The sequence below is a fragment of the Herpailurus yagouaroundi genome, unplaced genomic scaffold, assembly GCF_014898765.1.
Source record: "Herpailurus yagouaroundi ecotype Mexico unplaced genomic scaffold, PumYag 141, whole genome shotgun sequence".
Taxonomy (NCBI): Eukaryota; Metazoa; Chordata; class Mammalia; order Carnivora; family Felidae; genus Herpailurus; species Herpailurus yagouaroundi.
The window spans coordinates 40,089,673-40,115,609 of record NW_024412396.1 but is presented as its reverse complement, the minus strand read 5'-3'; positions in this window follow the sequence as shown (position 1 = coordinate 40,115,609).

Genomic DNA, 25,937 nt, shown 5'->3' with positions numbered 1-25,937 from the left:
AATACACATGAAGCCTGAGGATATAAAACTTATGACTTCTATATCTTAAATAAAAACCCACTTGAATGAAAATGAAACAATGGAAAAAAATAAAAGTACAATTTATTTTGATGTACCTGTTCGTCAGTGGACTTGTAGCCAAATAACCCGTGCAAAGAATCCCAGATCTTTGGGTAAATTCCTCAGGCTTGCTGAGACTCAGTTTTCTCATCTGTAAAATGAGGAGAAAAAGCACCTCACAGCCTTGTCCTGAGGACTAAATGCGACAACCCCAAGTCATGGATTCAGGCAATACTGCTTGCGTGCCTACTGTGTGGCACGACTACTCCTGGACTGGGAATTCAGCAGAGGACAAAACAGACCCCACAGAGCTGACATTCAGGGGGCACAGCCTACCAGAGTGTTCTCTCAGCTGTCAGGCACCGGGCACATTTAAGGAGTCACTGCTATTCAGGGGCGCCTGGGTGGCTCAGTCGGTTGAGTGTCCGACTTCAGCTCAGGTCATGATCTCACAGCTCATGAGTTCAAGCCCCGCATCAGGCTCTGTGACGACAGCTCAGAGCCTGGAGCCTGTTTTGGCTTCTCTGTCTCCCTCTCTTTCTGCCCCTCCCCTGCTTGCACCCCTGCTTGAGCAATGGTGATGCTAAGCAAAGACATGAAGTCACTACCAATTCTCTTCAGAGTCTAGTATCTGGGGAAGAAATATACCTATTTGAAGAGCTATCATGGATGAGAGGAGCAGAAAAACTCTGGAAGAATATGGACCAAGCTTCTCCGGGGGAAGGATTAGAGACACAGCTGCTGAGTCAGGAGCAAACTGGGTGTTGTGTAATCTGAGGAGTCTGGAGACCGTGACCTGCTGGGTGAGAAAGTTGCTCCCTCCACTAGGTCTTTGTTTTTCCCTTTGTCTTTCTGACTTTCTCTGCCCCTTTCTAAAATCCACGTCCTTACATCTTCCCAAAGCCACACAAACAGTAGCACACACACGTTTCAGGTATTACGATTTCCAGTCAGATTTCATTTTTAAGTAGCTGCCTTTCTTTTCGTTTTCTCACTTTATGGAGAGCCCATTTATATACAAAAAATAAAATTTTTAATTTTTTTTTTCAACGTTTATTTATTTTTGGGACAGAGAGAGACAGAGCATGAACGGGGGAGGGGCAGAGAGAGAGGGAGACACAGAATCGGAAACAGGCTCCAGGCTCTGAGCCATCAGCCCAGAGCCCGACGCGGGGCTCGAACTCACGGACCGCGAGATCGTGACCTGGCTGAAGTCGGACGCTTAACCGACTGCGCCACCCAGGCGCCCCCAAAAAATAAAATTTTTAACAGAAGCACAAAAAGCAACTCATTCCTTAAAAAATGTTTTTATTGGGGGGTGCCTGGGTGGCTCAGTCAGTTGAGTGCCTGACTTCGGCTCAGGTCACGGTCTCGTGTTTTGTGAGTTCGAACCCCACATCAGGCTCTGTGCTGACAGTGCAGAGCCTGCTTCGGATTCTCTGTCTCTCTCTCTCTCTCTCTCTGCCCCTCCCTGACTCACACTCTCTCACAAAAATAAATAAACATACATTTAAAAAGTGTTTTTATTGGGGCACCTGGCTGGCTCAGTCAATAGAGCATGTGACTCTTGATCTCAGGGTCGTCAATCTGAGTGCCAGGTTGGGCATGGAGCCTACTGTAAAACATTAAAAAAGAAACAAAAAAATAAAGTTCTTATTGTGGTTGTACATACATAACACAATATCTATCATTTTTTTAGTTTATTTATTTATTTTGAGACAGAAAAAGAATGCGAGCAGGGTAGAGGCGGAGAGAGAGTGTGCGAGAGACAATTCCCAACTAGGTTCCATCCGCACTGTCAGCACAGAGCCTGACATGGGGCTTGACCTCACGAATGTGAGAGCATGACCTGAGCTGAAATCAAGAGTCAGATGCTTAACTGACTGAACCACCCAGGTGCCCCATAATATTTATCATTTTAACCACAGATGAGTGTACGTTCAGTGGAACAAAATCCCCCCCCCCCCCCCCCCAGTGCTGGGTACCCAAAATGTCTTCATCATTTTCCATAGAAACTCTACTCCTGCTAACCAATAACTCCCCCTTCTCCTTGCACGTCAGCCCCTGGAAACCTCCCCTCCACTTTTTGTCTCTACGAATTGGCCTATTCTCAGTATCTCACATAAGTGGAATCAGACACTATTTGCCCTTCCTTGTCTGGCTTATTTCCTCTGACATCACGGTTTCAAGGTCTATACAAGTCTCAGCATGTATCAAAATCTCATTCTTGTTTTGCGGCTGAATACTATTCCATTATATATACTTTGTTGTCCATTCATCTGTTGACGGGCATCATTTGGGTTGTTTGCACCTTTTGGCTATTGTGAATAATACAGTTGTGAGCATGGGTGTGCAGGTTATCTGTTCAAGTCTCTGCTTTCAGCTCTTCTGGATAGATCCCCAGAGGTGCCATTGCCAGGTCATACGATACTGCCGTGATAGTTTGAAGCAACTCATTTTTGAAGATTGTTTTTTTTTTTTTTTTTTTTCAACGTTTATTTATTTTTGGGACAGAGAGAGACAGAGCATGAACGAGGGAGGGGCAGAGAGAGAGGGAGACACAGAATCGGAAGCAGGCTCCAGGCTCCGAGCCGTCAGCCCAGAGCCCGACGCGGGGCTCGAACTCACGGACCGCGAGATCGTGACCTGGCTGAAGTCGGACGCTCAACCGACTGCGCCACCCAGGCGCCCCTTGAAGATTGTTTTTAATGAATCTGTTTCTGCTCCCATTCTGTTCTGTAAAAGGATTTGAGATGTTCAGAAAAAAATACATATAATAAAGAGGGAGAAAGAGTTCAAAGAACCAGGGTGAAGGGAAGACTGGTTGGGGCTTGGGCATGGCGGAATCTGCCCCCTCAAGCACACACTCAAGTCTTCTCCCTTCCTGGGATGCGCTGCCACGTTCGAAGCTGTTTCCTTTGCAGATGATTCGGCTACCCCATGTGGGCAGAAACGTGGGTTTCACCATGTACATGAACTGTATGGAAGTTGGCCCCATTGCCTTAGCCACACCACATTTCCCCTGGCTTCAGACCTAGGGCTGGGTGGTTCCTTAAGGACCATCTAGGACAACCCTCTCAACTTCCAGAGGAGGAAAGCAACACTCAGAGAGGTTCAGTGCTCTGGGGAAAGGCCAAGTGTGTAAATAGCAGAACTGAAATTCAAAGCCATGTTTCCCGATGCCAGCCCAGATCCTCCCTGGTGCTACCCCGCCTCTTACTTTCAGAACTCTGCTTTCCTTTGCTTCAGCTCTGCAAATTCCTTACTTACATGGGAAATTATTGTGTTCTCATTCTTCTTAAACTTCCCCAATAATTATGCAGTTTCAAAATTCTGAAGGCTAAAATTACTCTTATGTGATACTAAACAAAGTGGACATTAACTGTGTACCATGGGGGAGACGCTGCAAATCCCAGTGCTGAAGCACAAGCCGTGTTACTTATTTTATAAAACTTTCCATTTGTTGGTTCCTCAATAGGAGTGTTGCTTCCTGGTTTCCATGGTGATTTAAAAATTTTTTCACTCAAACAGTAATTTCCAGATGAAACTGAACATGAATCCAACACACCAGAGGTTTGTGATGACCAGAACAATACCTTGCGATGAACCCAGCATCAGCCAAATATTCACCCCGCCCTGTCCACAGCATGGGTAAGGGGGTGGTGGTGAAACTGGATTATTGATTTCATGGCTATTGATTTTTTTTTCCTACTGATATTTTTTCAACTTTTTTTGTTCTGAGTTTATTTATTTGGAGAGAGAGCATAAGCAGGGGAGGGCAGAGACAGGAGAGAGAATCACAAGCAGGCTCCATGCTGTCACCACAGAGCCCATCGTGGGGCTCAAACCCACGAATCTTGAGATCATAACCTCAGCCGAAATCAAGAGCTGGAGGTTTTACTGACTGAGCCACCCAGGCACCCCTAAACTTTCTTTTTAAGAACAACTTTTTTTTTTCAATATATGAAGTTTATTGTCAAATTGGTTTCCATACAACACCCAGTGCTCATCCCAAAAGGTGCTCTCCTCAATACCCATCACCCACCCTCCCCTCCTTCCCACCCCCCATCAACCCTCAGTTTGTTCTCAGTTTTTATTTTTTTATTTAAAAAAAATTTTTTTTAACATTTATTTATTTTTGAGACAGAGAGAGACAGAGCATGAAGGGGGGAGGGGCAGAGAGAGAAGGAGACACAGAATCGGAAGCAGGCTCCAGGCTCTGAGCCAGCAGCCCAGAGCCCGACGCGGGGCTCGAACTCACGGACCGCAAGATCGTGACCTGAGCTGAAGTCGGACGCTCAACCGACTGCGCCACCCAGGCGCCCCTGTTCTCGGTTTCTTTTTTTTTTTTTTTTAATTTTTTTTTTTCAACGTTTATTTATTTTTGGGAGAGAGAGAGACAGAGCATGAACGGGGGAGGGGCATAGAGAGAGGGAGACACAGAATCGGAAACAGGCTCCAGGCTCTGAGCCATCAGCCCGGAGCCTGACGCGGGGCTCGAACTCACGGACCGTGAGATCGTGACCTGGCTGAAGTTGGACGCTTAACCGACTGCGCCACCCAGGCGCCCCTGTTCTCGGTTTTTAAGAGTCTCTTATGCTTTGGCTCTCTCCCACTCTAACCTCTTTTTTTTTTTCCTTCCCCTCCCCCATGAGTTTCTGTTAAGTTTCTCAGGATCCACATAAGAGTGAAACCATATGGTATCTTTCTTTCTCTGTATGGCTTATTTCACTTAGCATCACACTCTCCAGTTCCATCCACGTTGCTACAAAGGGCCATATTTTGTTCTTTCTCATTGCCATGTAGTACTCCATTGTGTATATAAACCACAATTTCTTTATCCATTCATCCGTTGATGGACATTTTGGCTCTTTCCATAATTTGGCTATTGTTGAGAGTGCTGCTATAAACATTGGGGTACAAGTGCCCCTATGCATCAGTACTCCTGTATCCCTTGGGTAAATTCCTAGCAGTGCTATTGCTGGGTCATAGGGTATGTCTATTTTTAATTTTTTGAGGAACTTCCACACTGTTTTCCACAGTGGCTGCACCAATTTGCATTCCCACCAAGAGTGCAAGAGGGTTCCCGTTTCTCCACATCCTCGCCAGCATCTATAGTCTCCTGATTTATTCATTTTGGCCACTCTGACTGGCGTGAGGTGATATCTGAGTGTGGTTTTGATTTGTATTTCCCTGATGAGGAGCGACGTTGAGCATCTTTTCATGTGCCTGTTGGCCATCCGGATGTCTTCTTTAGAGAAGTGTCTATTCATGTTTTCTGCCCTTTTCTGCACTGGGTTATTTGTTTTTCGGGTGTGGAGTTTGGCGAGTTCTTTATAGATTTTGGATACTAGCCCTTTGTCCTATATGTCATTTGCAAATATTTTAAGAACAACTTTGAATTCACAACAAAATTAAGAGGAAAAGTATAAAGATTTCCAGTTACCCCCTGGCGTCACACGGGCACAGAGTCCCACATCATCAATTACACATCCCTCACCAGAATTACACATTTGTTCCGAGTGACGACCCTATCACCCAAAGCCCAAAGTTTATATGAGGTTTCAGTCTTGGTGCTGTACATTCTACGGGTTTGGACAAATGCATCATGACACATATCCATCATTTTAGTATCATACAGAGTATTTTCACTGCCCTGTGCTTATTGATTTTTCAGACGTATTTCATCTTTCACTAAAACAACTACCTTCAGAAGCATTGCAACTTCCTCTCTTCTCTCCATGAGCCACCTTAAAGCACACTGGTGGTTTCAGGGCTTCTGTGTTTTTCTAGATGTGTCTAATATAAATTTACAGGCTTTCCCTGGGAGAGGTCTAGCAGATCTCCTTATTCAACTTGAAGTCAATTCCACAAACCCTGTAGATGTCGTAGAGAGGGTGGTCACAGACTGTAGAGCAAGATTGCCCTGGTCCAAACCCTAGCTCTTGATCCGTGCCCTCCAGCAAGCTACGTAACCTCCTTGTGCCTCATTTTCTCATAGGAAAAATGGGGATGATAATACTATAACCTACCTCATTAGGTCACTATCAGAATTAAGTGAATTAATATATGTATTGGCCTTGGAGAAGTGTCTTGCATACATTCTAAGTGTTAATAAACTCTTGCCTATGTAAGCCAGGCACTGCCAGGCTTTGGGGACACAGTGATAAACAAAACACAGATCCTACTTTCAAGAAGCTTATTCAGAGGAGAACACAAAAAAATGCATATACAGAAAAGCAACGCTACATGTTCTTATCATGAACATTTTTTAAAGATTTTCTTGGGGCGCCTGGGTGGCTCAGTCGGTTGAGCATCTGACTTCGGCTCAGGTCATGATCTCATGGTCTGTGAGTTTGAGACCCGCATCGGGCTCTGTGCTGACAGCTCAGAGCCTAGAGCCCATTTCGGATTCTGTGTCTCCCTCTCTCTCTGCCCCTCCCCTGTTCATACTCTGTCTCTCTCTGTCTCAAAAATAAATAAACGTTAAAAAAAAAATTAAAAAAAAAAAGAAAGATTTTCTTTTTAAGTAATCTCTACACCCAATGTGGTGTTCAAACTTAACAACCCTGAGATCAAGAGTCGCATGCTCTGCTGACTGAGCCAACCAGGCATACCTCTCATGAACATTTTTAAATTTTTTTTTTAAGTTTATTTATTTTTGAGACAGAGAGAGACAGGGCATGAACGGGGGAGGGTCAGAGAGAGAGGGAGACACAGAATCTGAAACAGGCTCCAGGCCCTGAGCCATCAGCACAGAGCCTGACGTGGGGCTCGAACTCACAGACCGCGAGATCATGATCTGAGCCGAAGTCGGATGCTCAACCGACTGAGCCACCCAGGCGCCCCTCATGAACATTTTTAAACAAGATAGTACCATATCACTATTGTGTTCTTTTTTAAGCATTTTGTTTATTTATTTATTTATTTATTTAGAGACAGAGTGAGCAGGGGAGGGGCGGAGAGAGAGGAAGAGAATCTCAAGCAGGCTCTGCACTGTCAGTGTGGAGCCCAGTGCAGGGCTTGAACTCATGAACCATGAGATCATGACCTGAGCCGAAACCAAGAGTCGGATGCTTAACCCACTGAGCCACCCAGGTGCCCCACTTTTGTGTTCTATGTGGAAACTTGTTGCTATAATATTACCACTAAATACTAGCATTTTCACTTAGAGTTTGCACATTACCACCATCCGTTAATTCACCAACATTTATTGAGCACCTACCATGTTGTAGGCACTGTACTGGGCACTTAGGGCATCAATGTGATATAGACCTGAAATGTTAACATGTCCTTCTTCCCTGCCTTCCCTCTTCGTCCACCTTCTGTGCCCCACCCAAGAGTATCTATGACTGCCTACCTGGTTCCTGAGCTTCAAGGTAGAGGGGAGACCTAAGAATTGAGAGAGGTTGGCTTGATCTACACAACTGAGGCAGGGTGGGGTGGGGCGGACAGAAGGGATACAAAGATTTGAGTAAGTTGGGAGAAGGGAGATCTTGGCAGTAGCTGCTGTGATGAAGTGTGACTCTGGAGACAGAGACGCCTGAAGAGGAACTTTAGAACTGCCACTGGGCACTCTGCAATGTAATTCCTTCCCCCTTGCTGCTTCTAGAGACTTCAGTGAAGACCCCAGTGCTTTGGGAGGTGAACTTGGTGCTCCTTTTGAATATGGTTCCATGCTGAGACAGGCTGCAGTAGCCAGCTTCCAAGAAGCCCTGCCTGCTGGTATCCATGCCCTTGAGGGGTCCCCTCCCACACTGAGTAGGGGCAAGCTGTGTCACGATAGGGTATTGTAGAAAGGAAGGAGGGGAACATCTGAGGCTATATCCTGAAAGACACCGCAGCTTCTACCTGATTCTATTGGATCACTTGCTGTCAGGTAGGTCACCTATCATGTTGTGAGGATGCTCAAGCAATCCTATAATAAAGTCCGTGTGGGAAAACCGCATCCCACCCAACCCCACCCCTGCTGCCAACAGCCAACATAATTTGCCAGCCACATGAGTGACCCTTCTAGAAGTGGATCCTCAAGCTTCAGGGAGGAAGTAGATCCTATAACCCTGGCCAACAGCTCGCTGCCACATCCTGAGAGATCCCCGAGCCAGAACCACTCAATTAAGCCACTCCTAACTACTCGACCTACGTGACATAACAAACACTTACTGTTATTTTTAAATCTCTGGGTGTCAGGGGCAAGTGGTGCAGCTAAACACTGGCTACAAGGTGGCCTGGCTTTTTGGGGGTACCCAAATGTGCCTGAGTTTCCCAGGCCACCCCAACCCATAAATACAAGAGAGAACACAGCAAGAGTATCAGTTGGACCTCACTGCTCTTGCCTCTTCTGGTGAAGCAAGACCTGGACCTGAGATCTTCTGTCAATTAACCATTCCCACTACCCCTAATAGGAAAACGAAAAGTTTGTGAATTGGGAGAAGGGGGATAGGTCTCCCATGTGTTTATGAATCTCCCCCGGTGCTGTTTTGCTGTCTCTCGTGGGTATTGCTAATGGTTTCCGAGATACCACCATGTCCTGCCAGGCACCATGTTGCCACCAGGGGTCAGTGCCCACGGCCAAGCACCAAAGTCTTCCAAGCACCAGACACTGCCCCTACTTTCCGAGTATTGCTTCTGAGGAACTCACTGGACCACAGGGAGGAGCTGCTCTGTGATGACGTGGCAGAAAGATGCTTTTTCCTCCCCAATGTGCTGCCCTTCCCCTACAGTTGTATAGAGAGTTTATGGAAATAATTTGTTTTTACTCACAGTCCTCTTTCTCCTTAGGTCTCAAACTTATGTTGGCCATATGTCCCATACATTGGCCAGGGACCATTTAGTGACCTGTATGTTGTTATCAGGGTTCTTACTGCCCTATAGTGCCCCAGACTTGGTTGCTGGGCCAAGCTCAACATGGCTGCAGGCAGCTCTAGGCTCACATCATGCCAGTTTGGCATCACTAAGGAAGAAAAGGACATCTGCTTTAGAAGACATAACTCCCAGGGGCACCTGAGTGACTCAGTTGGTTAAGCGTCTGGCTTTTGCTCAGGTCATGATCTCACAGTCCGTGGGCTTGAGCGCCATATCAGGCTCTATGCTGACAGCTGAGAGCCTGAAGCCTGCTTCGGATTCTGGGTCTCCCTCTCTGTTCCTCCCCTGTTCATGCTGTGTCTCTCAAAAAATAAATATTCAAAAAATTTTTTTTGAAAAAGAAGAAGACAAAACTCCCAGGAAGGGCTCTGATTGGCTGGGCTTGGGTTTCATGCCCACCTCTTGGGCTGTAGAGAGGGGAAGGCAGTGGACTGTCCTAGGCAGCTCCCCCAGGATCATCTGGAGCTTGCCAAAAGGAGGCATGCCCCTACCTTCAAAGCAGTGGGGAGGTGGGTAAAGGGGTGATGGTGGCAGATCAAAACAACAAATTCTGGATGTCCTTGAGTTTCCAGACCTGCCTAGGCATCCTAGTCTGACCTCTAGCAGTGGACCCAGTAATCCCAGCCATTCAAGGTCATGGTCCCTGCCTCTGAGGAGCTTGCTGTCTCCAGAATGGGGTCCATCTGCACGACCTTCTTTGACTCGTTCAGTGTGCTCCTTCCTTAGACGCTAGTTCAAGGGTGAGAGGTCATGACGTTTGCACCTTCTTTACCATATTTCCTTCTAAACTTCTCTGAAGGTTTTCCTGTGAGTTGCCCTTCCCTGCATCCTGATGTCTGTCTTTATTTGCCAAAAGTCTTTCCCACATAAGCACACACACAGAAAAACACACACACACAGATTCATAACCTCCTGCCTATTCTCCAGCTTTGTAAGTCCAGCTGTGAGAATTCTAGGACAAGACACTCTGGGGTCAAGTGTTCTAATTTTACATAACACAAGTCTGGCAGCCTCCCTCCTTCCTACCTCATCATCCGTTACAACTTCGAGGTGAGCAATCAGACAACTGCTCTTTTTGTGACCAGAGGAATCTTCTCTGCTGACAGCCCCATGAGTCCTTCTTGTCACCACCAATAACCTTTGATGATGGGGTCTAGAAACTGACCCATCCTCACAGGATGTGGCACTTGGCCAGTGTCCCGGCAGAGTGCCCGACAGAGTTCTCTGCTTGTGAACTGCCTGCACATCTTCCTCAGGCTGCCAAGGAGGTGCCTCAGTCTCCGGCGGAAGGTCAGCTGGTTCTTCCAAGAGCAGGAAACCATGGGATGTGCAAAGGTCCTAACTATACGGTGCTGTCACTCCCTCACACAACACAGGGGAAAAGTGTTACTGGAGTAAGTAGTTTCCCGGAGCTATGACAACAAAGTACCACAGATGAGTGACTCAGAAGCACAGAAATGTGTTGTGTCCCAGTTCTGGAGGCTAGAAGTCCAAAGTCAGGGTGTCTGCAGGGCCCTGCTCCCCTGAAGCCTAGAGGGAAGGATCTGTCCCAGGCCTCTGTCCCAGGTGCTTGGCTTGTGGCAGCAAAACTACAATTTCGCATCGTGTTCTCCTTAAGTTCATGTCTCAAATCGCTCCATTTTATAAGGATTCCAGTCCTATTGGACTAGAACTCTCCTGAGGACCTTATATTAACTTGACTGCCTCTGTAAAGTCCCCCTCTCCAAATAAGGTCATATTCTGAGATGCTGGGGGTGAGGGACACAATTCAACCCATAATAACAGCTGCAGACCTAGGCCTTCAAAAGAAGGTTGTCCTGTGGTGTTGCTTTCTCTCAACTTCTTCTTTGTACTCCACATTCCCTTCTTTGCGGCAACTTGCCTTTTCTATGTGTCCTGGCCCAGGGCTCATTATGCCTCCCACAGGGGGCTCTGCCCAGCCCACTGAATGAGGGTCATTCATCATTTCTCTTTCTTTTTTTTTTTTTTTTAATCAAAAAATTTTTTTAATGTTTCTTTATTTTTGAGATGGGGGGAAGGGACAGATAGAGAGAGACACACACACAGAATCCAAAGCAGGCTCCAGGCTCTGAGCTGTGAGCACAGAGCCCCACACTGGGCTTGAACTCACAAATCTCGAGATCATGACCCGAGCAAAAGTCAAGACACTTAACAGACTGAGCCACCCAGGCGCCCCCATTCACCACTTTTCAAAAACAACTGGCAGGTGACTCCAAAATGAGCATTGGTTTCTCTTGGCCACCACACAGTTGAATCTCCCATAAGGAAAAGAACCCCTCAGGGTTAGTTTGTTTGGTGCAGAGTTGAATTAATCATTCTCTCTAGTTCAGGGCAACCACCCCTAAGGGTCAGTACACTACCCACTGCTCTCTTGCTTGGTCTCTCCTCTTCCTTGTCAGTGGTCTCTCCCTTTCCTGCCTCCTCCCTGTAGGCACCCACTCTAGGGTTCATTGTGGGTCCTTCAGGAGCCCTGGGTCCTTGTCAAGCAGGTAGAACTGTTTTGATTTCTTTTAGACTTTTAATTTTTATAAATGGTGCATTGCTGTAGATAGCATTGTGTTTCTTACTTTATTACTCTACTGTTGTTCCTTTCCTTGGGTTAATACAATTTTATTCCCACCACTTGGGCAACACAAGCTCCAACAGAGTGCAGTTAAGGAACATTCGATTCCTTCCTGGGTCTGGCTTACATTACAAGACCCCTAAATGTAACTATAACTGACACTCTCCTTTACATCCCAGATGGGAAGAACTGGATCTAATCAGACTGATTTCTCATTCCACATTTTTCCACATGCCAACCGTGGAAAGGCAATGGGAAGTTCTCCACATCACCTCACATCCTCAGACACAAAAACGCACTCTGATCATGTTCAATGATACAAGTGAGGATACCACCAGCCATACCCAGAATGTGGGGATCCCATAGGACAAATGACCTGGTGCCTTCAACAAATAAATGTCATTAAAAGAAGGTGGAACAAGGGGTGGTAAGGGAGAAATGAAAGTGGATTAAGAGATACCTAAGAGACAGGGTGACTGAGTGGCTCGGTCATTAAGCATTGAACTTCAGCTTAGGTCATGAGTTTGAGTCCCACATTGGGTGATCTGAAGTCCTACTTCGGGTGAGCATGAGCACCGTTTTGGATGTGCCCCGCTTCTTTCTCTCTCTCTCTCTCTCCCTCTGCCCCCTCCCCCCGCCCTGGCATTCTCTCTCTGTCCCTCGCTCGCTTGTGCCCTCTCTTTTTCTCTCTCTCTCAAAAAAAAGAGATACTTACGAGACATATTAACCAAGAGCAATGTGTGAGCCTTATTTAGATTTGAAAAAGGCAATTGTGAAAACACGTTTTTAAGATAATAAAGAAACTTTATTTATTTTTTTATGTTTATTCATTTATTTTGAAAGAGAGAGAAAGCACGAGCAGGCTCCAGGGCTTGATACCACGAACCATGAGATCATGACCTGGGCTGAAATCAAGAGTTGGACACTCAACCGACTGAGCCATCCAGGCACCCCAATAATAAAGGAATTTTAAATAGGAATCAGGTATTAGATGAAGTTGAGTGTTAATTTTTTTAGATGTGATAATTCTATTATTGAGCTTTAATAAAGCTCTTATCTTTATTTTTATTTTTTTAATGTTTATTTATTTTTGAGAGGGGGACACAGAGAATCCCAGGCAGGCTCCACACTGTCAACGCAGAGCCTGATGTGGGACTCCAACTCAGGAACTGTGAAATCATGACCTGAGCCAAAATCAAGAGTCAGATGCTTAACCAACTGAGCCACCCAGGTGCCCCAAAGCTCTTATTTTTAGATATTCATATTGAAGCATTTACAGATGATATGATGTCTAGTATTTGCTTTGAAATACTCTAGTGTGGAGCCTGGCAAATTTTTTCTGCAATAGGTCAGATAGCAAATATTTAAAATAAAAAAAAATTTTTTTTACATTTTATTTATTTTTGAGAGAGACAGAGCACAAGCGGGGGAGGGGCAGAGAGATAGAGGGGGAGACACAGAATCCGAAGCAGGCTCCAGGCTCTGAGCTGTCAGCACAGAGCCCCATGTGGGGCCCGAACCCCCAAACCGTGAGATCGTGACCTGAGCTGCAGTCGGACGCTTAACCCACTGAGCCACCGATAGCAAATATTTTAGACGTCCTAGGCCGCATGATCTCAGTCACAACTACTCAGCCTTTCTGTGATGGGAAAACAGGTATAGATAATGCACACACATAAGGGTGGGGCTGTGTTCCAATAAAACTTTATTTGTAAAAACAAGAGACAAGTTGGATGTGGCCCATGGGGTCATAGTTTGCCAATTCCAGCTGTAGTGCAAAAAACAGGAGAAGAGCAGATAGGTGAAAAAGATTGACAAAATGTTGACATTATTGAAATCAGAAGACAGGTACATAGCGGTTCATTATGCTATTTCTCTATATTTTTTTTTGTTTGAATATTTCCATAATAAAATTAACATTAAGTGCACCGAAGAGGTCTTTTTGCGAGGAAAGAAAACTATTTGCCTTTGACCTCTCTCCTTATCTCCCCCACCTCCTTTACTTTTGCTGTCTTTTTCTCAGATCTGTTTCACACACCCGCTCATACACACACTTTCACTTTGGTATATTTTTGAATCAAAATGAACTTCCTAGACAGCTCCATACTGCTGAGGAATGCAACGAAATCCTTATGGTGGGTTCTCATATTCTTTCCTGGGGGACTCACAGGCCCATCTCCTCTCAGAGCTTTACAACCGTGTGAACACTTTTCCTAAAATGGAGATCCAAGGCCTCACGGCTGAGGCATACTACCCTTTGGGGAGCATTGTTGTTTGCTTATCTCTCAGCAGGAAATAGGCATGTCCCAGGGAGGATTAGAAAATTACCAGACAACTCTGATGAAGGGCTGGGAACGTTGACTGGAAGTTGGAATCTGGTCAGAACCTCTGGGAGTTCAAGGAAAGAAATGTTAAGCTATTCATCAGGCTCCCTAAATTCTCTTGAAAGTAGATGATTACAAAACAGAAGACAACGGAGCATGTGGTCAGAGGAAAGGAATTACATACATCTCGCTTGAAACTGCCCTGACCGTGTAGGTTGAATATATCATTTCAAATGCTGGGCCGCAGATCTACCGAGGAAAGAACAGCTGTTGACCTTTCTCTTCCAAGATCCTTCAGTGGACAACAGGGGCACCTGCCAAAGCTGCCCCTGACCAACTTCCGCATGCAGGAACAGGATGCTCTCCATCTACCCTCCATCAGCATTAGCCCCCAAGCCTCTGCCCCTACCTGGAAGGATTTCTCCCTTGAGTTACCCAATCCCCACCCTCCATTTGTAAAAGGGGAGAGGCCTTTCCTGACACCACCTGACAACACCAGCTCCTGGTGGCCCCTTTATCTATGAGCTTCTCTAGCACATTCTGGTGGTATCACCTGTTACCGCTTAATTCTGTATTGCACTATGTGCCACCGAGGATAAGTCATGCTGGCTGCTGAAAAAGAGTAACCCCCAGTTCTCAGTGACTTAACACAAAAAGTTATTTTCACTCATGTCACAATACAAAATGGGTAGTCCTGGCCAGCCAAGCATTCACGTGATGATTCAGGGTTCCCTAAGCTCTATTTTGTGGTTCCACCTTCTTTTAAGTCCTTGGAGTCCTTGTTATTCAGTTGGCAGATGAGGAAAGGGAGCACAGACAAGGCACACCCACTTCTTTTGTACAATAGCCTGTCTGTGAGAGTCATCCATATCGTGCCTTGAAACAATAGTTCATTCTCTTTTGTTGCTGTATAATATTCTATTATGTGAATATGCCACCATTTATCCACTCTGCTGATGGGCATTTGGATTATTTTCAGTTTGGGACTATTATCAACAAAGCTATTATGAATGTGTCTTCAGGTGCATATATCTACACGTTTCTGTTGGGTATGCACCTAGCAGTAGAATTGCTGAGTTGGAGAGCATGTGTATATAAAAACTTCAGTGGATGTTGCCAAATACTTTTCCAAAGTGTCTATGCAAATGTACATGTCCACCACCATTGCAGGAGACATCCCGTGGTTCCGTATCCCTGCAAACATTTGGTATTGTCCATCTGTCTCATTTAGCCACTCTGGATTGAGTGTAGTGGTTTCTCCTTGTGGATTGATTGGTTGATTGATTTTTCTCCTTGTAGTCTTAATTTGCATGTTTCTAATGACTAATGTTATTGAGCACCTTTTAAAAGGCTCATTGGCCACTTCAAGATTCTCTTTTGAGAATTTTCCATTCAAGTCTTTGGCTTATTTTTCTTCTCGGTAGTCCTTTTTATTATTCAGGATATGATTTTTTTTTTTTTTGGTCATTTTATGAATTGCAATTATATTCTCACACTCTGTGGCTTGCAGTTTTGTTGCCTTGTGTTTTTTTAATAAATACAAGTTTTAAATTTTAATGAAATGTGGAGTATCGTTCTTTTCTTTAATGGTAAAGTAATCTTGCCTATCCCAACGTCATGAAGATATTCTTCTATGCTCCTTTGTTATCTTTTCGAAGCTTTATTGTTTTACCTTTCACATTTAGGTCCCCAATTTAGCCATGATTTACTTTTGTGTTTGGTATGATGTAGGGGTTCCCATTTGAATACCCCTTGAATCAGCACCATTTACTGAAAAAGACCACCCTTTCCCTGCTGTACTGCAATGTACGTTTGTTGCAGGTCGGGTTATTATATATGTGGGGATCATTGGGGAACTCTATTTTATTATTTTGGTCAATTTTCTATCCTTTCATGATACTGCATAGTTTTGATTATGGTAGCTTAAAAATCAGTAATTTGCATCTTCATTCTTACTCAAGATTATCTTTGCTATTCTTGGCACTTGGCATTTCAGAATTTCCTTATTAGTTTTACATGCACACATTTAAGTCTGTGGGGATTTTGTCAGGAATTTAATTGGCTCTATGTATAACATTGAGGAGAGTTAACAGCTGCACAAATTTTTTTTCAATCCATGAACATGGTATATAACTCCTTTATTTTATCCCTTAATTTCTTTTGGTAATGTTTTATAGTTTTCTGTACACAGGTTTTGCACATCTTTTGTTACATTTATTCCCAGGTGATTTTTTTTGGTATTATTGATAATGGAACTGTTTTTTGAAATTTCACTTTCAAATTGTTTGTTGCTAGTATAACGAAATGAAGCTGACTTTTGTATACTGACTCTATTCAGTGATGTTGACCTTAACTATTTTGGCCTCTCTCACTTACAGTTTATTGGCCAGAACTCAGTCATATGGCCACACCTAAATGCAAGGAAGTGCCCAGGGTGAAAACTAAAGAATTTTTAGGGGGGCGCCTGGGTGGTTCAGTCGGTTAAGCATCCGACTTCAGCTCAGGTCATGATCTCACAGTTCATGGGTTCGAGCCCCACGTCGGGCTCTGTTCTGACAGCTCAGAGCCTGGAGCCCGTTTCAGATTCTGTGTCTCCTCTCTCTCTCTGCCCCTCCCCTGTTCATGCTCTGTCTCTGTCTCAAAAATAAAAAATAAACAGTAAAAAAAAAAAAATTAAAAAAAAAAAGAATTTTTAGGGAACACAGCAAACTCTTCCATTATACTACATTGAGATTTTAACATTCATGGATTTACCCTGCCACCTCACTATGCTTCAAGGAACTCTGAAGTTCTCCATCATAAGACAGTGTTTAGCTAATTTATAACTTAAGACATCTTTCAGCATGCTCTAGTTGGAAAAAAGACTGCATTAATAGTTACAGTCTGTTACTTTGGATAATCACATGGCCCCAAAGTGATCATAAAACACATATAAAATATTGCCTTGAAATTGCATGGTGGAATCCTGCCCCACAGTGTACATAAAGATTATCCTAACTATGCTAATGTTTCTATGATTTTAGATTGGCATAGAAATAAAGCACACACTACCTACCTCCTAAGGAACTTGCAGACAATATGCCCTACCCCATGCCTCATTTTTATTATAGCTACCCAAGGCTGAAGTCAGCAAGTTGCTTCATCTTTGAATGATCTGGTTCAAAATTTTCACTCTCATAATGTTGTGAACTCATGCTTTGCTTAATTGCCATTACCAGACACAAATGATTTGCTTTCTCAATTAATTCAATTTGCTTATAAAATGGCAGTGGCTAAGCCCGTGATTCAGTCACTGAACTCTGATGGCTGGTGCTGGGCATGGCTGAGTCCTGATTGGTTAAATTTGGGGGGGGGGGGGCGGGTCTTGAGGCTGTGCGCAATGAATGTAAGATACAGTTAACTGCTTTTGTGGTGATCAGATATGCTCTTGTTTTATATTTTACCCATAACACAATTCCATTTGTTCTGCATACACCTCTGACAATGTTTAGGTTAATGGATTCTGAAGCCAGAATGCTCCAAAACTCTTGTCTCCCCCTAAACAGCATGCACATGTTTTGTGCAGATTACACTACTGTGACCACTGGAGAAACTTGAGCGGGAATGGGGTGCTGCCCTTTGTCACACATGCCAGGAGGATGTTTGCTGAAGCCTATGAAGGTCTGGGGCTCAGATACAATCCTGCAAGACTTTGAACCTCCGAGGAGCAGTCCCTGGCTCTGGGTAACCCTTCCAAGGAAGTCGCATCTGGCTATTGCTTCCCGTTTCACCCCAAGTCTAGCACAAAGAAAGCATTTGTGGAAGGAAGAACGGTTCAAGAGGTCATTTCCCAGCTCCACGGAACTTTATTCTCACTGTCTCCCCTCCTCTGCTCTTCTCTCCCTGGCTCCTTGGCAGATGTTTGGCTGAGAGTTTCCTAACAGAGGCTCTCTACACCTCTCATGGCCCCTGCTCCACTCTCACCCCAGTCCCTTGGCACAAGGGCTTTTCTCTAGACAGCCTTTCCATTTTCTGTTTTGTTTCAACATATTCCTTTTTTTTTTTTTTATGTTTTTATTTATTTATTTTGAGACGAAGAGAGAGAGTGAGCAGGGAGGGGCAGAGAGAGAGGAAGAGAGAATCCCAAGCAGGTTCTGCACTGTCAGCACAGAGCCCCATGTGGAGCTGGAACTCATGAACCTGAGGTGAAACAAGATCATGACCCGAGGTGAAGTCACTCAACCAACTGAGCCACCCAGGTGCCCCTCAGTATATTTCTAAGGTTTTTTTCCCCCCCATAAGCTGGTAAATCCCATCTGAACCTCGATCAGTAGTTCAAATTAAACTTCAAAGGCCAGAAGCAGGGGCTAGAAGTGCCCAAGACAAAGTGGCCTCTGGGGGTCCAAGAAAAAAAATCCTGTAGCCTTTCTCCTCCACCATGTCGACTGTAGTTCTTCTGGGCACATTCTAGCCAGAATTCCGGGTGTGCATGCGTGTTAAGGGTGTTTGTTTTGTTTTTCAGGAGAACCAGGATGGTGGGTCACGGGCGGACACCCAGGGCACCCGGAAAGCCTGGGACTAGTTTTGACAGACAGGGTCAGCTGACATTCTCAAAAGGCCCAGCAGGTGGCAGTGTTTTCCACAGTGGCGGAGCCCGCCGGGGTCTGCACTGAGAGCCTGGCAAGGGGCCTGCAGACAAATTTGTGGGGTCAGAAAAACCATTCCACCTGCCTGTGTCATCCTTTTTTTTTTTTTTTTTTTTTTTTTGGATTGCCTTTTCCTACAGTTTATGTTTGCAACATTTTAGTAAAAATACGCAACGCAGGCTTTCGTGAACATGGTAGAAGTAAGAGGATGTGCCTCCCTTTCTCCTCACTGTGGTGCTCCCCAGGGATCTGTCCTTCCAGAAACACCCGTGGGGGTATTATTTCCAATCGTCCACTTCCCCCACCTGCCCCCCTCCACCCCCCGCGTGTTGCCCCATCTCCATGACGACCTGCGCTGCGAAACAGGCGGGCCAGCTCTGCAAGCACCTCGGTCACTCTCAGCTGCCACTCTCCTGGGAGAAGCAGGCACACTTCCAAGGGGGGACCCTGAAGGATACCGTCAGAAAAACTAGTGCCCGAGGAAGCGACTACAGGAGGCGGCTGTTGGCCGTGAGGAAGACATTTCAGGGCTGACGGAGGGTTTGTGTTGCTTGTCCAGCTGGCAGCTACTACAAGTTCAACAGTAACAAGTGTCTCCTCTCCCGCCCACAGCCTTCATATAAATATTTCCTTTTACCATCTGTCACACAGCCTGAAGTCTCCGTGTTGGAAATCCACCTCTTTTGATTTTGAGAATGGTCAGGTTTTCCAGAGCTTCCTACTACGCGTAAAGTGCGGGGGGGGGGGGGGCATCAAACTGGGGTATAAACACTACAGAAGGGGAGAGGTTCTGCTTCAGGGGAATGGATGGGACTGTATACATGCACACGTGAAGAAACTCTCTGGTGTTTCCTACTGATAATGTAAGACATTTGTAAAATACTGTGCAAAGTATGTTCATTGAAAAGTTAATCAGAGAGCTGAATATTGGGGTGCCTGGCCAGCTGGGTTGGTAGAGCCTGTGACTCTTGATTTTGGGCTCATAGATTTTGAGCCCCATGTTGGGGGGTGGAGTGTGCCAATATATGTATATATACATACACACACACACACACACACATATATATTTTTTTTTAATAAAGCTAAATATTTCTAGAAATATTGTTTTTAGAAAAGGCCACTCTGGGGCATCTGGGTGGCTCAGTTGGGTAAGTGTCCAACTTTAGCTCAGGTCATGATCTCACAGTTCGTGAGTTCGAGCCGCGTGTTGGGCTCTCTGTTCTCAGTGTAGAGCCTGCTTCAGATCCTCTGTTTCCTTCTCTCTCTGCTTCTCTCCTGTGCACTCTCTCTTTCAAAAATAAAAAATAAGACATTAAAACAGGCCACTTTAACACCTCAGAGGTTTTGGTTGGAGGGACAAGCCTGAGGCAGGCTAGGAAATCTGGGAGGAAAACTTTTAATAAGTCTAGCCTTTACCTAATATCAGCTAACTTTTATTCGGTTTGTTAAAGGCCCCCTATGTGCTGTGTGGGCAACAGACACTTTGTATACGTCATGTTGTTTAGTATTGGGCTGTTTTATCAACAGGAAACCGTGGTTTCACAAAGTTTACTTGCCCACCGTCCCTAAACTCATAAGCACTAGCCAGGATTCAAACCAGAATGCAAGTCCAGATCCAGACTTCGCTGCCCCTTCTACCTGACCACAACACGGTTATGCCAACATCACAAATCAGGGGGAGGTGACCAGCTACTGGAAGTCTCCAAAGTTCCCATAATATCAGTCGCAAGTCTTTATTTAAATAAAAGGACAGAAGTCTCACACAGGTATCTCCTGCTTTTGAAAAATCTGTGTTCTTCTACTTCGCATTTACAAAAGACTGACATTAGTACCTGTTTTCACTAACTGAAAGAAATCCAAAGATGATTTTTGCTTTTGTGACAAAAAGCACAAATAACATTCAGCATTTGTTTTGCAGCAACAGCCCCCCCCTCCCATCCCCCCCTCCACATCTCAGCATCAAGCTGCCAGAACTTTGAACTGGGTCTGTGAGCATCTGGGCTTTATGTCGATTTATTTTGTGCACCCGTCAGCAAGATGTGTCCTACGGTATCAGAAAGGCCTAGCAAAGGTTATTTTTTGGGTCCAGAAATGCTCAAAATTTTTTCCATATAAATTTTGTTTTTAGAAAAGGCCACTCTGGGGCGCCTGGTTAATGGCAACCATTTCTTCACTTTAGGCCACTTCTGCCTCCAAGAGGTTTCAGAGAGCAGAGGAAACCTGTGAAGCATTCTCCTGACCTCCTGGATTTTCAGATGCTATACTGAGAAGGATTTTACCTTCCTCTCACTAGATCAGGACCAGTATTCGTTCTTAGCGGCTTCTGCACAATGCAACGTACTACTCAAAAGGGAGATCTGGTTAGCCTCTGGGATGTGTGAGCAGCACTGCTAAGCCCTGACTCAGATTCTGTGTCCTTTTGAATTCCCAGCACATAGAACTTTCCATTCCTTGCCTTCCTCCACATCCACCTCCTGGCAGCTCCCACCCCGTGTGTGTATACACACACACACACACACACGCACACACGCACGCACACACATATACACACATGCTCCAGAGAGCACAGGGGACAACAGGCATGAACCCATCGGTCTTCCAGTGGTGACAAAGGGAATGTTGTGTGCCCCACAGAGGCAGCCTGTTTTGTTCTCAGACCTTGGGGATCAGGGCCAGCCTGTGGCATGGTTCCCATGTAATGGGGATGATACTTGTGAATATATATTAAACTGGTGTGTTTTCTTTCCGATTAAATCATGGTGTTCTGTGGCTCTCCACCCATTTAATCAACAGGTTTCCATGCTTCAGGGAAAGGGAGATGCCAAAGAGAACAACCAGGTCATTGCTCAGCTTTGGCCTGCCAAATTCTTTTTTTTTTTTTTTTAATCCCTTGCAAGACAACAGTAGTGAACAGTGGCCTCAAAAGTGGGGTGTGCCAACACATCGGGTGAAGGAAAAAATATTAACACTTCTATTTTCATTTTTATCTTATCCTTTAGAATGCCTATGGTGGGGGGCACCTGGATGGCTCAGTCAGTTAAGCACCTGACTTCGGCTCAGGTCATGATCTTGTGGTTTGTGGGTTTGAGCCTGGCATCAGGCTCTGTGCTGACAGCTCTCCTGGAGCCTGCTTTGGATTCTGTGCTTTCCTCTCTCTCTTCCCCTCCCCCGGTCATGCTCTGTCTCTCTCCCTCTCTCAAAAAATGAATAAAACTAAAACAAATTTTTTTAGGGGCGCTGGGTGGCTCAGTCGGTTAAGCATCTGACTTCGGCTCAGGTCATGATCTCTCAGTTTGTGGGTTCGAGCCCCCCATCAGGCTCTGTGCTGACAGCTCAGAGCCTGGAGCCTGCTTCGGATTCTGTGTTTCCTTCTCTCTCTGGTCCTCTCCTGCTCACGCTCTGTCTCTCGCTCAAAAATAAATAAAGATTAAAAAAATATTTTCTTAATTTTTTAAAATTTTTAGATAAAATACCTATTGTGGGATATGTTTTATAAAACACATAATACATTAGTATAGTTTCACATATATAAAATCATAGACATATGTATTGTATACACATATATCAAATATGTACATATTCAAAAAAAGTGTTGCTTAGAGTTTTATATGTTGACTTTTACTCCAAGCCATAGGGAGAGAGAACTTAAATATTCATTCATCTAGGGGAGAAGCAGATCACATTTCCAGTGCGAGAAAGTGGGAGAAAGAAGAGGAAGGGAAGCAAATAGTGTGAGGAAGGGGGACATGTCCCACTCTCTATTTGGGCTTGGGACCCTGTTGGGTCAGTCTAGGAGACTCCCAGAGCAGTGGGCTATTCCTTCTTTCCTCGGGCACCTTAGGGAAAGTCCGCATCCAACCTGGGTGGCCAAGGCTGACAATGGTGAAGAAGTAGGTGGGCTGCAAGAGGGTCTCACGGAGCCCTAAACTCTGCAGTTCTCTGTAAGTACTTACTTGGAACCAGTAGAGCACAGAAAGTTGAGGGAGAGTGAGAGGCCACAGAATGTTACGAACCAAATGACCAGAAGGACAATTGATGCGGGAGCCAAAGAGCCTGCTGAGACCAGCTCCACCTGAGTGAGCACTTGGCAGGCACTGGATATTCAAAAACCAGATCAAACCAGTCACCCTACAGAGAAGACCAAGAAGGACCAGGAGGATGGCTCCCAGACCCACCACCCTCATGAGGACCCGTGCATAGCCATTCCCACTCAGACACTCCTGCCACAAAATATCATTTGTTATGGGTTGAATTGCGTCCCCCACCAAATTTATATGTTGAATTCCTAACCCTTTAATAAGATTTCTGCACCCAGTCTCAGTGTGGCGAGAAGGGTTTTTCACACACCACCAAGCAATTCTCCAACACTGGCTGGGGGTCCCACAATGTAACTCAATTCTGACGCTGTCTACCCAGCGATAACATCAGGTTCCACAGGTAAAGGGCTCAGTCCTACTAGACTGCCCTCCCTCCGATACTTCAGATGCCAATTGTAGGCCCAGGTTATCACCCGTGCTTCTTATTGGAGGTTCCAGTGACCTCCCCCACACACACCACCCCACCCCCCGCTTTTGGATTTGATTAATTTGCTACAGTGGCTCACAGAACTCAGGGAAACATTTTATTGATGGAAGACACGCATACGGTGAGGTATGAGCAAAGGGCACAAGGCTCCCATGCCCTGGCCGAGCATGCCACTGCCCTTGAATCACACCGTCCTGAACACACTGTGAACCCCATCCTTTTGGGTTTTTACACAGGCTTCTTTACATAGGCACAATGGATTATATCATTGGCCATTGGCAATTGAGTCACCCTGCAGCCCTGCTCCTAGTGCCAAAGATGGGGGCGGGAGGGGGGCGGGGGGGGGGGGAGCAGACTGAAAGTTCCAGCCCTCGAATCACAAGGTTGGCTTCGCTGGCAACCAGCCCCATCCTTAGGTGTGGTCCAAGGTTAACTTCATTAACACAACAGAGGACACCTTTATTGCTCTCATCACTTGGGAAATACCCAGAGTTTTAGGAGCTCTGTGTCAGAAATAGGACAAAGGCCAAATATAAACTTCTTACTAGAAATCGCAGTATCACACCCCTAGTACCTCACAATGTGACCTTATTTGGAAATCAGATCAGTGCAGATATAATTAAGATGAGGTCATATTGAATAGGATGAGTCCCTAGTTCATGACTTGTACCCTTATATAAAATGGGAAACTGGGAGACATAATCAACCCTACTAACACCTTGACTTTGGACCTCCAGCTTCCAGAACTGAGAGACGATCAAGTTCTATTGTTTCAGCTACTCAGACTGTGGTCCTTTGTTACAGCCATGCCAGCAAATTAATACACCATCTTTCCTAAAGGCCCAAGGTGTGTGGGGAGAAATCTGAAAGACTAGATCTATAGCCAAGAGGGGCTGAGAGAGCCTGGAGAGATTATTCTAAACTAAAAGAAAATGAGGTCTTTTGAATTCCCTTTCAAAGAGACAAGTGGAAGTCTCTGCACCCACCAGAGGAAATAGAGTCCGTAGAGGAAGGTAAGAACAATCACAAGGAATGTTGCCCTTTTCTGTACATCTGAGTATACTAAGATTTCCACCCAGCTCCACTCAATCTCTCAGAGATTTTGGCCTCCTGTTCCTCTGTTTCTGGGCCACCAGAGCCCAGCCTCCTGGATATTTTATGTTTTCCAGTCTGGTCACTTATGATATTATCGTCTTATACTAAATCCCAGCCTCCTTGTTCCCGGCTTAGGCCCAGGCAGCAGCTTCCTAAGTTGTACGGGGGCAGTGACCCACTGGAGCGGTCTGGGCAAGCTCACAAGATTTTGAATTTTCAGGAAGCTTAGGAGCCAGTTGTTAAATACAGGCATTATTTAAAATTAAATTACAGGGGTTCCTGGGTGGCTCAGTTGGTTGAGCATCTGACTTTGGCTCAGGTCATGATCTTGTGGTCCACGGGTTTGAGCCCCATGTTGGGATCTGTACTGACAGCTCAGAGCCTGGAGCCTGCTTCGGAGTCTGTGTCTCCCTCTCTCTCTGCCCCTCCCCTACTCACGTTCTGTCTCTCTTTCTTTTTTCTTTTTTTTAAATCTTTTTATTTATTTTTGAGACAGAGACAGAGCATGAGCAGGGGAGGGGCAGAGAGGGAGACACAGAATCCAAAGCAGGCTCTAGGCTCTGAGCTGTCAGCAAAAAGCCCGACGTGGGGCTCGAACTCATGAGCTGTAAGATCATGACCTGAGCCCAAGTCAGACGCCCAACCGACTGAGCCACCCAGGTACCCCCCTTTTTTTTTTAATTTTTTAAAATGTTTTTAGGTCTCTCTTTCAAAAATAAACATTAAAAATTTTTTAATAAAAAAATTAAATTACAAACACAGTGAAATAAATTGTAGAGTTTTCAAGTAATAAATAGAAGCATAGCTTGGCAGATACATTATGTTTTGTTACAAATTGAAGGTTCGTGACAACTTTACACTGAGCAAGTCTATCAGCAGCATTTTTCCAACTACATTTGTTCACTTCCTGTCTCTGTGCCACATGTTAGTAATTCTTGCAAGATTTCAAAGTTTGTCATTATTATCATATTTGTTATGGTGACCTGTAATCAGTATGAGTCACTGAAAGCTCAGATGATGGTTAGCATTTTTTAGCAATAAAGTATTTTTATTTTTAGCAATAAAGTATTTTTTATAATTTTTAAAATGTTTATTTACTTATTTTTGAGAGAGAGAGCACAAGCAGGGGAGAGGCAGAGAGAGAGAGAGAGAGAGAGACAGAATCCGAAGTAGGCTCCAGGCTCTGATTATCAGCACAGAGTCATGTGGGGCTCGAACTCATGAACCCTGAGGTCATGACCTGAGCCAAAGTCAGATGCTTAACCGACTGAGCCACCCAGGTGCCCCAATAAAGTATTTTTATTTATTTATTTATTTATTTATTTATCTATTTATCTATTTTTCTTATTTTTTATTTTTTAATCTACATCCAAGTTAGTTGGCATATAGTGCAATAATGATTTCAGGAGTAGATTCTAGTGATTCATCCCCTACATATAATACCTAGTACTCATCCCAACAAGTGTCCTTCTTAATGCCCCTTACCCATTTAGCCCATCCCCCTTTCCATAACCCCTCCAGCAACCCTCAGTTTGTTCTCCATATTTAAGAGTTTCTTACATTTTGTCCTCCTCCCTGTTTTTATATTATTTTTGCTTCCCTTCCCTTATGTTCATCTGTTTTGTATCTTAAATTCTACACTAGGAGTGAAGTCATATGATATTTGTCTTTCTCTAATTTTGCTCTGCATAATACCCTCTAGTTCCATCCACATAGCTGCAAATGGCAAGATTTCATTCTTTTTGATTGCCGTGTAGTACTCCAGTGTATATATATACCACTTCTTCTTTATCCATTCATCCATCGATGGACATTTGGGCTCTTTCCGTACTTTGGCTATTGTTGATAGTGCTGCTATAA